Genomic DNA, 13,566 nt, shown 5'->3' on the forward strand with positions numbered 1-13,566 from the left:
CGGTTTCAAAATTAGCATTTAAAAATGGTAAATATAATCAATCACCTACGGAAACTGCGGGAAATATATTTTAGTTTTTCAACAGTGTTATTGTTATTGCATTGTAAAAGTATATTTGTAAGTATAGTTATAGAAATATACATGATTTTTATTTGATAATTGTATTAAATTATAAATAGTAAATGACACCACAAAGCACAACAGCAGCAGTGGAAGCAGCCACTAATAATAATTGTGGCACAATGACGACGTAGAAAAAAACTAAATAAAACTGACAAAAAGGACACATTTCAACAACATTTAAAGATTTCAAGCAAAAAGTGCGTCCGTCCATCGTCTTGTAACCATAAACAGTATTGGAAACTGCCACAAATGACGGACTGCAGCAAGTATGAAAGTATTTTAAGGAAAGCAACAAAAAATATAAAACAAACCCAAACATTCAAGCCACCAAGCATTGAGTGGTGGATGAAGCCAGCTACAAAGAGCAGTAGAATTGGAAGACAAAGTTACAGTGTGCCTGCCTGGAATGGCAGACAATCTCTGCTTGCACCTGTTTAAAAGTTCAACACCACTTCACACAATCAGTATGCGCTGTCAAAGTTTGACAGTTAATATACTTTAGCATTAATAGCAAAGTAGTACTCGTACTGGTACCAGCAGCAGTAGTATGGATGGAGTGCAGTCAGTGTTTGTTGGTACTAGTACTCATACGTATAGTGGCTTTATTTAGTGGCTGGTCGTGCTGGAGGAGGCAGGCCAGTTATCCAAAACCATTTCAAATTCTTCTACACACAATATGTGAACTCTTTTCGTACAAAAAAAGTCTCCTTGTCTGTCTGTCTGTTCTGTAAGAAAAACTAAACATTTTAAAGTTAAGCTTTACTAAATGATTGCGTCAGGGGAGAAACAACTACAAAGTCTAGATTTTTTATTTTTTTTTATTTTGTTACAGCTTTAGCTTTTTGTCTTCATACTTGGCTGTTTTTGTATTCATTTTTGTTTTGTGTTTTTTTCTTCTTCTTTCAAATCAAGACGTGCATCTTAAAGATTGTTGAGTTGGTTTTTATAGACAAACGTACGATGTAATATTATTACCATTGGGAATATCTATCTACATGTAGTAAGACATACATACCGACATACATATTTAATAAATGTTGCTTCGTTTGTAGATACGTATGCATGTATGTTTGTATAAATATTTAGTATATTTAACTTGTTTAAACATTTTATAACGCGTGCACAAAGTTATGAAAACAATACAAGAGATCAACTGAAGTAAAAAATAAAACAAAATCGAAACTCACACGATATGAACTGAAGAAAAAAAAACAAAGAGAGAAAAATTACGACAAGTAACAGTCATTTGGACAGTTAAAGTTAAAAACTGCATAAAACCAAAGAAACCATCGAACCAACGAACAAGTAAATTGAACAGGAACAAAACAACACACAAATCACATCAACAATTTTGATCTGTAATCATTTTTTTTCTCATTTTTTATTTCGCCAACAAACTGCATTAAATACAACATGCATACTTACTTACAAACATTGGAAACACATCAGAATATCTTATCTTTGACAGTGAATCAGTTAAACAACATTTTGATAATAAATCTAATTGTCACATAACAACATCCACATTCAATTGAATAAAAAACCCCCCAATTGTTTTATCGATATCATTATAATGTGATCGATTAGTCAGTAAGAGTAGCAGAGAGCGAGAGGGCGACTGAAAAAGACAAGACGAAACCAGACCAGACCAGACAGACACTGTTGTGTAAAATATTATTTATTGTTGAACATCAGGTAATTAAGTTTAAAAAACACACAAATAAACTGTATTATCTGATTTTTAATTATATTAAATGATTACAATCATCGTTTGTTGTAAAATCATTTTAATTGTTAAATGTTTCTTTAGATTTATTGTGAGAGATTTGCGTGAGTGTTTAGCTAATGGAATCTCAATTGGCAAACAAAAGTTGTAATTTGAAGTTATATTAAAATTTGCACAGAATGTTGTTCAACATTTTTATTATGATTTAAACAGAATTTTATTGACGCTAGAAATTTTGCATGTTTTGTTTCAAAATGTTTTAAAAAATAAGTTTAATATAAGATTAATTCAAACCTTAACCTGGACCTCTGATATCTGCTACATAAGCCCTACTACTTATTCGCATTATGAAGAAATTAAACTATGAATAGTTTCGATATTATATCGAATTTTGTGGCGATCGGTACTTAATTTCTCATAGTTCTCATATAATGGCCAATTCGACTGTGCCTAATCTTGTATTCCCACTTGTATGTCCCCTATTTGGCCGATTTCAGAAATACACAGAAATCATTGTACCAAAATCTATGACAATCGGTCCATAATAATTATCATACATTTTAACGATATAACTCTTAGTAATGACACAACATTTTTATACCCTACACCACCATAGTGGGGAGGGTATAATGCGTTTATGCAGAAAAATATTAGTCTAACACCCACCATAAAGTTTACCGATCGACTTAGAATCACTTTCACGATGTCCGTCCGTCTGGCTGGCAGGCAGGGACATGTAAACCTTGTGCGCAAAGTACAGGACGTAATTTTGAAGATTTTAAAATTTGCTACATATATTTTTTTCGGACCAAGGACGAAGCCTATTGAAACTGGCTGAAATCGGTCCATTATTTCACCTAGCCCCCATACAAATGTCCTCCCGAAATTGGGGTTTATCGGTCATAAATGTTTAATTGACATATGTATCACCACAAATGTTGCTCCAAATAAGTTTTATGTATACGAAATTCATGTCACAAAATTTTGTTATTATCGGTGCATAATTACTCATAGCTCCCATATAGGCCCTCTTCCAAAAATCATTTGAACGTGCATAAATCCCTTTAAATTGTTGGTATACACACAAAATTCAACAAAAATAACATTCATATAGACATAAATCACACGACCTAATTTCATGGTGATTGGTCCATAATTGGTCATAGCTCCCATATAAAGCCCACTTCCGAAAGTCACTCACGAATATAAATAATTGAAATTTTAAAAGAAAAATATTTTTTGCTCATTTACTTAGTGCAGGGTATTATATGCTCGGGCTTGACCGATCATACTTTCTTACTTGTTTATAGTTAAGTTTCGTGCGATCATTACGCACCCTAACACTCTCTCAATTCTGCTTGAATTGCTCATTAAACAATAAAACTTAAAAATCATGATGTAAAATGTCCTTTTTGAAAAGATGTTTTAATAAATTTGATTTCTCTATACATTATTTAACAAAAAACCAACAGACAACAAACGTCCGATCAAAATCGTTCAAAAACAAACGATCGATTACATTACAAAGAAGATCGATAAACCGGGCTGGTTATTTAGTTGAGCAACAACGGACGAAATATAAACACAACAATTTCTACAACTGATGTGTTATTGTGTTTGCTGTCTGTTTTGTCCACACTCGCGTCTGGAGCGCCTGGGACTGCGACTGCAACAAAAAATAAAACGTACCAACCAAAAAAAAAAAGAAAACAAACATTTAAAGAAATTGTAACTTCATCATGGCACTTTGATTGGCACATGAGCACGATTCATCCAGAATGCAACAGCAGAGAGCATAATGTCTGCTGCAACAGCAAACAACAACTTCGGCCACAATAATAAAGTTTAAAGTAAAAACTCCATTCATTGAGCACGATCACAATTTGATTTGTGTGAGACTTTTTATATTTCACCACTAAAGAGTCGTCTCAACAATTTCGTTGCAGTTTTTGCTGCGCCACAAATAAACCAACACGAACAAAAAACACTATCTTAAATAAATACGTCATCATCAGATGCAGCAACAACAAGGACAATTACAAAAAACAGATGAAGAATCAGTATTAGCAGCAGCAAAAGCAGAAATAACATCATGATCTTTTTTCCACAACATTTAAGGAAAAAATGCCAGCACAACAAAAAAAAAAAGTGAACAGAAATGCGTAAAAACACGCATACTTAGTTGATGCTTGGCCGTGCAACAGAGAAGCCTGCACAGATAATAAAAGTGCAACAATTGGAAGTTGAAGGCGACAACAGTAATGTCAACTGCTGATGAAAAAAAAAACTTAAATGATGATGTTAATTTTTACATATTTCAAATATAGGATTTATATTTAAATGTTTAATTTAATTTTGTATTTTAATTTCCACTAAGATTTTATTCTTACAAAAATCACTTTATTTAAAACAAAACCAGCTAAATTAGCCTCACTTCATACTGATAATGTACTCATGTGATGTGATAGTTTTTTTTATAGTTTTTATCATTCTGTTTGTGGTTTTTTTTTGGCGTGTTCTATTTGTGTTTGCTGTTTTCAAGATTCCTGCCAATTTTCTTTATTAAATCTATCTGCTATAAAAGAAAATGTAGGCAATGCTGAATCTAGTTAATGGCTTTTTAAGTGTTCTATCAAAAACCAATATGTTGTGTTTTAATTTTTTGTGTCTTCTTTGGTCACCAATTGAAATGTTTAATCATTAAACAGTATTTTTTTTTTTTTTTAGCTGGAAGTTTTATATTTTTTATGTTTAGACAATTATGTATCATGTTGTTTTTGTATTTAGGACCAACTATTTGTGTTTTTCGCTGAGTTGTGGGGAAAAGAGGGAGGGGGGCTGACAATGATTGCGTGTGAAAATTTTTGTTTGAGTTGTTGCGCGTTACTGTTGCCAGCCACTGTTGGTGATATTATTGGGTTTGTTAAATTTAATTTTTACAATTAAGTTTTATGTTGCAAACTAAGCAAACAAATGTATATAAAGAAAAGATTAAAAACTACATAATAGAGCTGCATGTTTGCATGAAAGTCTTGTAATTATTTTTATAATGCGGGGAACACAAAACATGCAATAACTTTTTGGGATTTTCTCTAAACTTAAAAAAATTTAAAGTTTAGCATTCATTTTTAAAGCTATAAAATATTTAGTATGTAATTAAATGAAATTGTTATATTATTTCTGATCGAATATACATACATATGTAGTATGAATCAATTTCAAGTAAATTCTAAGAGTTATTTCTTAAACTATAAAAACACAGTCATAAGTTTTCATTGCTCTTATAGTTGAACTAGGAAAACATTTAGCAAACATTTAAATTTTAATCACACTTAGGGCTGTTAACCATAGTTAGTTAAGGTGCATTTAAAAAAATGTTTGTTTTTACTCTAAACCAAAAATGGGAAGTAAATAAGGCAAAATGACAATTGAAGACAAGAAAATTAACATACAACTAACAAAATTGTTAGTAAATTCAAACGAATTCAGTTTTAGTAAATTTGTTAAGGTAGGATCCATATCAAAACGGACAGAAAACTGCTATTTTCGGATTTGACATCTTCGATTTTAATGAAATTTACCACACATATTACGGTTCCAAAGGGTTCCTCAAATTAATGACTTTTTCATCGGAAATGTTATTAAAAGTACGTTTTCTTCATATATATTCATATAAAAATTTAAGCAAATAGAAAATAGAACATAATTAAATCAATTAAAATTTTTATGCTAAAACGCAGGTGCTTAAATTGTTATATGAATTAATATGAAAAAACGTACTTTTAATAATGTTTTTCTTTATAATTCCTGAACTAATCTAGTCTCCATCGAAATTTTTGAATTTTTAACACCGCGATTTTTGATATTTTTACATTGAAATACAGTGTAAGACAAAAATGTGTAAATGATGGTCATATATTTACACTTTGTGACACCATTTTTAAAGTGCAATGTTTATAAAGAAACGTTTTGTGTTTTTTTAAACAATATTTATTAAGGATATTTTAGGACTAAATAAATAAAATATTTCCTTAATTATACTCCAGTAATCTAAAAAAAATAACTGCAACCCATTTACACACTTTTGGCGCAGATTACTAAAGTAACTTTTTTAGTACTTCGAATAACCTGCTTTCGCGTCAATGGCAGCCTGAATTCTGGAGGGCATACTCTCCACCAGTTTGCGACACTCTTCTTGCATTATAGATCCCTAGATATCATGGGAGCGCTCCTAGAGCTGAGTTGTGTTTCTAAATGCATTTTGATAATTATAAACGCGACGTTTTAGAATTCGCACCAAATTCTCAATCGGATTTAAATTCTGAGATTGTGGGAGTCAATCTAGCAATGTAATTTTGGCGGTTTTTAAAAAATTAAGCGTCTTTTTAGACTTATGTTTGTTGTCGTTATCTTGTAGTATCACAGTGTTTTCAATTTGTCCACGCCAATCATTCAGACTATCCACATCTGTTGTCTTGATAATGTCTATATACATTTCTGCATTCATATTACTACCAATTTTATAGAGTTTTCCTACACCTTTCGCAGAAAAACAACCACAAAATGGCAATATTCCACCACCATATTTCATAGTCGTCATAAAATCACGGTCTTTTAATGGCGCATTTCGTTTTTGGTAGTCATATTTTGGTCCATCAGTTCTAAAATGGTTAATTTTCGATTCATCTGTACAGATAACTTTTTCCCAATCATCAAAGGTCCATTTCTTAAAAAAATTTACAAATGTTAGTCGAAGAGACTTGTGTCTTTCAGTTAAACGAGGTTTTTTAACAATCTTTATTGCATAAAAACCACATCTTTTGATTTCTCTAAGAGATGCACGTTTTGAAATCTTAATTTGGTAGCATGAAGATAGTTTTGGTTGTACCTCACGGGGACTATTTTCTTCTCCTGATGCAACTAGACGTTATACAGTGAGACCATCTTTTAACAATAGAATTGAATTCCGTCCACAAATTGGTGCTGGAAAAGCCAAACCACATATATTCGCTATGTTCTCAACAGATTAAAAGAAATATTGAATTTGGTGGATATTTTTCGATGGGAGATACCATTTTTCAGCTGCTCGGTAACAGAATTTGCAACTTCGGTGATAATCTTCTTCATATTCAATATTCCTTAAAGAATTGTAAATTGTTAACTAGTAACATGTTTTAACTAACTGTCATTAATGAAATTGATTAAAATTGTTCTTTTTCTAAATAATAATAACAAGTTTATTTAACTTTAAAGAAAATGCGACAAAATTGTGTAATTCAGTTTTTAACTTTTTGATATCCTGGTATTTAAATGCTTACTTGAAATTAATTTTTTTGTATTGCTATACTTCACTAATCATGATCTTCATATTGTGTAAAAAATATTGTCAGATTGGTAAATGTTGAGCATAAAAATTCAAATTATAGATATTTCCAAATTTATTTACACATTTGTGTCTCGTACTGTATATACTCCGAATATTTACCTTTAACCTCTTTAAGGACAATATATTTGGCTTTAAAATGGAGTCAAAAATTATGCTGGTCTTTGAGTATATTCAAAGTTATTAATTGTGCATAACTTGTATATAATTTTAGACAATTTTAACAAATTTTTCAACTTTGAAATCGCGATATTTTTACATCGGAATGAGTTTCCATTGAAATAGTCACTAATAAGAGAAATATATTGGATATATTATATGTGTGGTAAATTTAATTAAAATCGGAGATGGTAAATCCGACTGCTGTCCGCTTTCAAATGGATCTTCCCTAAATTGAATAAATGCGTTAATTTCATTCTTTAATAGTTTTAACTCTGTTATTTGATTTAAAGTCTCTATTGTCTCTAAAGGTTTTTGATATCAATTTCAATTTTGATAATTTCAAAATTATCCAATATTTTATTTAAAAACATATGATTTGGTTAAAGTTAAATGAATAAACATATAATTATAAGAAGTTTGGTTATATTATATTATGAACTCCACCAAATAGCACAGAAAAATTACAATTTATTAACATTGGGTTTCCAATTTTGACCATATTCAGTAAACAGATACCTTTTGGAGATCTTTGGATATTTTATTCTTTCAATTTCAAAAAAACTCGGAATTTTATTCACCATTTAAAGTTTTTGAAAAATCAAGATAATTAACATGGATTTTAATGGGTTAAAAACAATTAATTTACATATATTTTACCGTCGGCCATTACTTTTCACAAATGATTAATTTAGCCAAGACAAACACCACCTCAACATGTGAAAGCCCAGCCCCCATTGACCACACTATACATTTTACTCACACTCTGTTACACAAATACCGTTATACGGTTTCTTTATCACTCTCTTCGCCAAAGAAAACAACAGCAACAAATTACATACAGTAAAAAAACAGTTTACCCAAAATTAAGCTCTTCTAATCTACTTTTAAAGCTTAACTAAGTAATATCTCTCAGCCAACACTCAGTAAAACTACATACTACCACTCTAAAGACTATTTAGTAACACCTTGATTTTAACAGAAAACTTAAAAAAGTAAATAGAAACAACTTTAAAAGGAAAAGAAGAGTTTATGAATCCATAATTTTTTCTATTCTTTTATCCACCATCACACAACAAACAAATCATAAAAATTACAAAAAAAATAACAACAACAAATCATTTGTTGTGCAAAAGAGATAACAAACACACATTGGTTAAGATACGAAAACAAAGAAAAGAAAAAATGTTGCTCACTCTCTTAAAAACAATCAATCATTCTTCATTCACATGCATGCATATCAATAATACACAATCATTCATACATTCATGCATCAACCATCCATTGATATGTGAATAATGGAGAAGTATGGTGAGAAAATTTTAAATCACATAGATACACACATTCATACATTTGCTCATTCGTAGATACACATGAACATACATAAATATGTGTATGAATGTACGTCTAGTAAGTGTGTGTACTTACTTAGTTGTTTGTGTAGTTTACTTAAGAGATTTGTTGCTGTTGTTGTTGTTATTGCTATTTCTGTCCAATCTAAACTGTTTATACAGCCATAGTTTAAAAACAGATGCGTCACATTTAAGGAGGAGTTAAGGGGAAATACTTAACAACTAATCGTATTAGATATTGTTTATAGGTACTAAACAATTAAAACTTTATTAATTTTCTGGTAGAGAAATTAAATTCTTAAATAATTTCTTTAAAAGCTTCTGTTTCGGAGCAACATCACTGTTTTTCTTTTGCATCATTTTGGGGTATTGTGTTGTTGTAAAAATGACATTGTGATGTTGATTGAAGTCGAATGAACGATTACCAACTTGTTTCGTTTGCCTTATGCTCTTCTTTTATATGTTTGCAGTGTGTCTGTGTGTTTATTTCTTATTTTTTTCCAAACGTCTAATATTACTTACTGCAGCAATTGTTGTTGTTAGTTGTGTTTACTTCTTTTTCTCTTTCAAACATTTAGCTATCAACCATTTTGATTTACGACTTTTATGTATTGTTGCTTTGAAAGCGTAGAAACTCAGTGATGCGTCGTCATCATCATCACCACCATCAGCAACATCAACAACAACAACTACGCTTATTCGCCTTCACTATCACATTATTGCTGTTTGTTGTTTACAGTGTGTGATATTTTTGCTTTATTTTTTTATATTTTTTCGTCTATTGTTAAATCTAATGTTTTATTCACAACAGCTTTGAGGGCATTGTATTTAACATTTATGCATGGTTTGAGCAAATGTTGCTCCCCTTTTTATGAAAACAAATATGCCCCCTCCTTTCCTCAAAAAATAAAAGCAAAAGATACGAAAGAAAATAAAATAAAAGAAAGAAAAAATTACGGTGTGTAAATGGTAAATCTCTTTGGTGACTTCCGTTTTACTTAAAGCTGATTTTGACAGTCTTGTTTTTCTTTTGTTTCTCCTAGACAAAACTTTTTAATTCTGCTTATTTTCTTTTACATTTTTGGTGTGTACGTAATACGTATTCATTCTTCATTATATTTATGTACATACAACCATTTATCCACTTAGTTTGAAGTGAGCTTAAAAACAGACCCATAATTAAAAATAGTCTAGTTTTGTAGAAAAGAAGAAGAAAAAAATAACAAAAACACACACTCCAACAAATTAAAAGTTTTATTCTTATTTCTTTGAAACAAAAAATTCAAACCGAAACTACACACTTGAACGCACATTTTGTGTATATATTTTTTTCTACTTTCATGTGATTGCCGGTGTAGGCCAGATCATTTGTGTGAGGAGGGTATATTTTTTGATTTTGTTCTGCTACAATTTTATTTCCTTGCTTTTGTTTTAATACTTAGTTTTATTGGAATTTACCGCCATCACCATTTTATTATCTTTATCATCATCGAAAATTGTAGGCGTTTTTTCTTGTTCTGTTGCTGTTGTTCTTACGTGTATGGTCAAACACAGTTTCGTTTGTGATGCCATTTCATGGTTTGTGATTTCACAAACTGATTTTTATGACGTTGTCGCATCTTTGGCAATTTTGTTGATGGGAGCGTTCGCATATGCTGTGTTTTAGAAATTAAAGTTATAATAAGCGTATTAAGAAAAATGGTTGATTTTCCTTTTACAATTATTATTAGTTGTTGTAATAGATACTTAGCAAAGAATTTACAATTATTGTAAATTTATTTAACAGTTTTCCGCCGATCCAAACTCGTATATACGAAACTAATCAGTGTTAAAGTTGATGATGCTATTATGATTTACGAGAATTTAACTTTTTGGAGTTATAATTATATGTATGTCTAGTTATTGACCCATCTATCTGTAGATTTTAAAGTTTGTTTTCCTTGTAAGAACTCATTTTGTGCAAAATTCAATTTATTTTGTCTACACAGACATCAATAAATCTATGATTCTGTGTCAATTGGTTTGGATTTCTTCAACATTTTCTATTTAAGACCAAAAAAATATTGGGTGTAAGACATAAAAATGCGGATTTACAATAGATAATAACTTAAATGTCAATTTGAAGGGTACATATCTGTCATCTATTCTCACTTAGTTATTAATTTGAAAAAATGTATTTAATTTTAAAAAAGTACCGCTGAAGCACACCGATTGTTCACCAAAGCTTATGGTGAATGTGTTCCATCGGTTTCAACGTGCGAGATATGGTTTACGCTGTTGAGAAGCGAGATTTTTAAGTCAAAGATCGCCCAGGCTAGCGGAAAAAGTTTGAAGACCAAGAATTGGAGGCATTACTCCAAATAGATTGTTGTCAAACTTAACAAGAGCTTGCAAAATCAATAGGAGCTACTCAAGCAGATTTTTTAAAACATATGAAAAGCCCGGCCAACCAGGCGAATCGACACCAAAGCCAAATATCGATGGAGCTAAGGTGCATTTGGTGGGAGCAAAATGGTCCTATATATTATGAGCTGCTCAAATATGCCCAGAACATCACAGGGAACCTGTGCAGAACGCAACTGATTCTTTTGAAGCAAGCATTGGCAAAAAACGCTCAGACATGAAACCGTAATATTTCATTATGACAACGATCGGGAACATGTTGCAATACCTGTTAAAAAGTATTTAGAATAAAGTGGTTGGAAAGTTTTGACTCAACCGCTTTATAGTCCAGATGCAGAACACTCTTTATAGGATACACTTCACTTTGGAACAGAATATTCGATATTCATGATTCTTTCTTTGTCAATACTTTTAATAAATTTGTACTGTACAAGTGTGTCAAAATAAAAGCTAAACATTTGAAAAAATCACACATTTTTAAGTCATACACCCAATATATATAATATTGAATTAAGAAAATACATTCATCGCATTTAAATTATTTTTAAAATTTTGTGATTTTTCATCAACAAATTTTTAAAATTGTTTACTAAAATATTTACAGTATTTTTCTGAGTGTAATATTAGCTCACCTAGTGACGAGTAGCATAAACTTCGTTATTACTAAAGACTCCAACCTCTGTGGCTTAATTAGTCAATACAACAAATGATTGACATTTTCCAACAGTCAGCACCAGAGGGCAGTCATACGTATGAATAACAGCCCTAAGATATGCTACAGATTTTTCAAACTAACAAACAACCAAATATATGTACTGTTAACTACCCAGTCAACTATTTCTTTCGAATTCTGTTAAAACTTGCAAGATTAAAAAAAATATTTGATGAAAATTAAGTTAATTAATGGAAATAACTTTTTACAATTATTTGAAATTATTGTTGGTCCTTTTATGTACCAAATGTTTATTTTAACTGGTTATTTCTCACAAAATAAGGAAAATATTGTTTATTTATAGTGAAAATTTCATTTATTTAATTTTCTAAGAACTTTCACATGCTAAACAATTCGTAAGAAAATGTTTACTGGCTATTTTACTTCGAATAATGAAAGTTCTTATCTTAATTCTTCAACATGAGTGAATTTTGTAGTTTCGTGTTTAAATATGATGTTGGAGCAACTCTATACAAATACAAGATAAATATGTTACTACTACTACACACACACACATAAATGTATCCCATGTTAGAGATAAATAAAAATATTTCTTTGGTTTTGCAAGTTAAATAAAGATTTTTTCATTGGCTTGCCAACAACATACAACCAAAAGAGAAATAAAACGAAGGGAGCTGATAACTCAACAGACTTTGGCCAACATCCGTTTGTAAACATTTCTATTATTCATTATACAAACACACATACATACATATGTCATAACACAAAGCCTTTACATTGTTGTCCTTCAGTGTGTCCATACCTAACTGTGTCTGTCTGCCTTGTCTGTTCTCGTGGTCCTTTTACTTCATATAAGTGCTTTTTTGCTGGTTTGCAAATGTTCAACTGCCTGCTGCCATTTTACTGTTATTATTTTCATGTTTGTTGTTGTATTTGCCATTGTTGTTGGCGTTGTCGCATATTTGTTTCCGGTTCGGCATTGTTCTGCCATAACGGTATTTCACTATAATTGAAACGGAAGCTTTGGTTTTGTCAGTTTTACTGTATGTTTAACTCTCTCCCACTACTTTATCACTCATTCTCTCTTATAATCATGCTATTACTGTGAGAGTTATATAAATAAAAAGAATAGAAGTGTAAGAAAACATTATGAGGGTTGTAAAACATTTCCAAGGAATCTTTTATTAATCTCACACACAGATATGTCAAAAAATTTAAAAGGTTAGGAGTAATTAAATATGAATCTTTAACAAACATCATGTAAATTTTGTAATTCTAAGAGATCTGTAGGTGATTTTTTTTTTTTTGAATTTAATATAGATTCATATTTTTTCATACATCTTTATATATTTACCACTACCACACTTAGATCTGGATTTTTGTCAGCATTCTTTATCCTTTTGCCAGGGTTGAGCTGATATGAATTTGGTATGGAAATTTCTATAAAATTCCTTTCATATGTTAGAGTCTGTTGAAACAACTTGTATGTATGAGTATTGTTTGGAATTTTATGATTTATGGGGTCAAGTGTTATGTTAATAATACAAAGGTCTAGGAAATTAAATCAATTTCAACGGAAGGATAGTTGGGGTTGCATTGATTACAACAATAATGCAAAAAACATTCATACATTATACATTTGAATAGCATGACAATGGCTTCTGTTGAATAATAATGAAACAATTGATAATGAATATGAAAAAAAATCTATACATAATTTAATTAATTCCTGGGTTTGTAATAATGC

The 13,566-nt window shown here is 30.5% G+C and overlaps 1 protein-coding gene across 4 annotated transcripts in view; it reads left to right on the forward strand.

The window, feature by feature from the left end:
• The window catches only part of Antp (Antennapedia), a 252,502-nt gene that overhangs the window by 217,174 nt on the left and 21,762 nt on the right, over positions 1–13,566 (forward strand). The window contains exon 1 of one of the 4 annotated variants that reach the window (XM_065515055.1): positions 4,689–4,767. The exons of the other annotated variants lie outside the window; for them this stretch is intronic. The gene's annotated coding sequence lies outside the window, so the exon portion shown is untranslated. Of the gene's footprint in view, positions 1–4,688; positions 4,768–13,566 lie in introns of those variants that run through there. 4 annotated transcript variants of the gene reach the window in all.

This window comes from Calliphora vicina, chromosome 1 (assembly GCF_958450345.1).
Source record: "Calliphora vicina chromosome 1, idCalVici1.1, whole genome shotgun sequence".
NCBI classification, from domain to species: Eukaryota; Metazoa; Arthropoda; class Insecta; order Diptera; family Calliphoridae; genus Calliphora; species Calliphora vicina.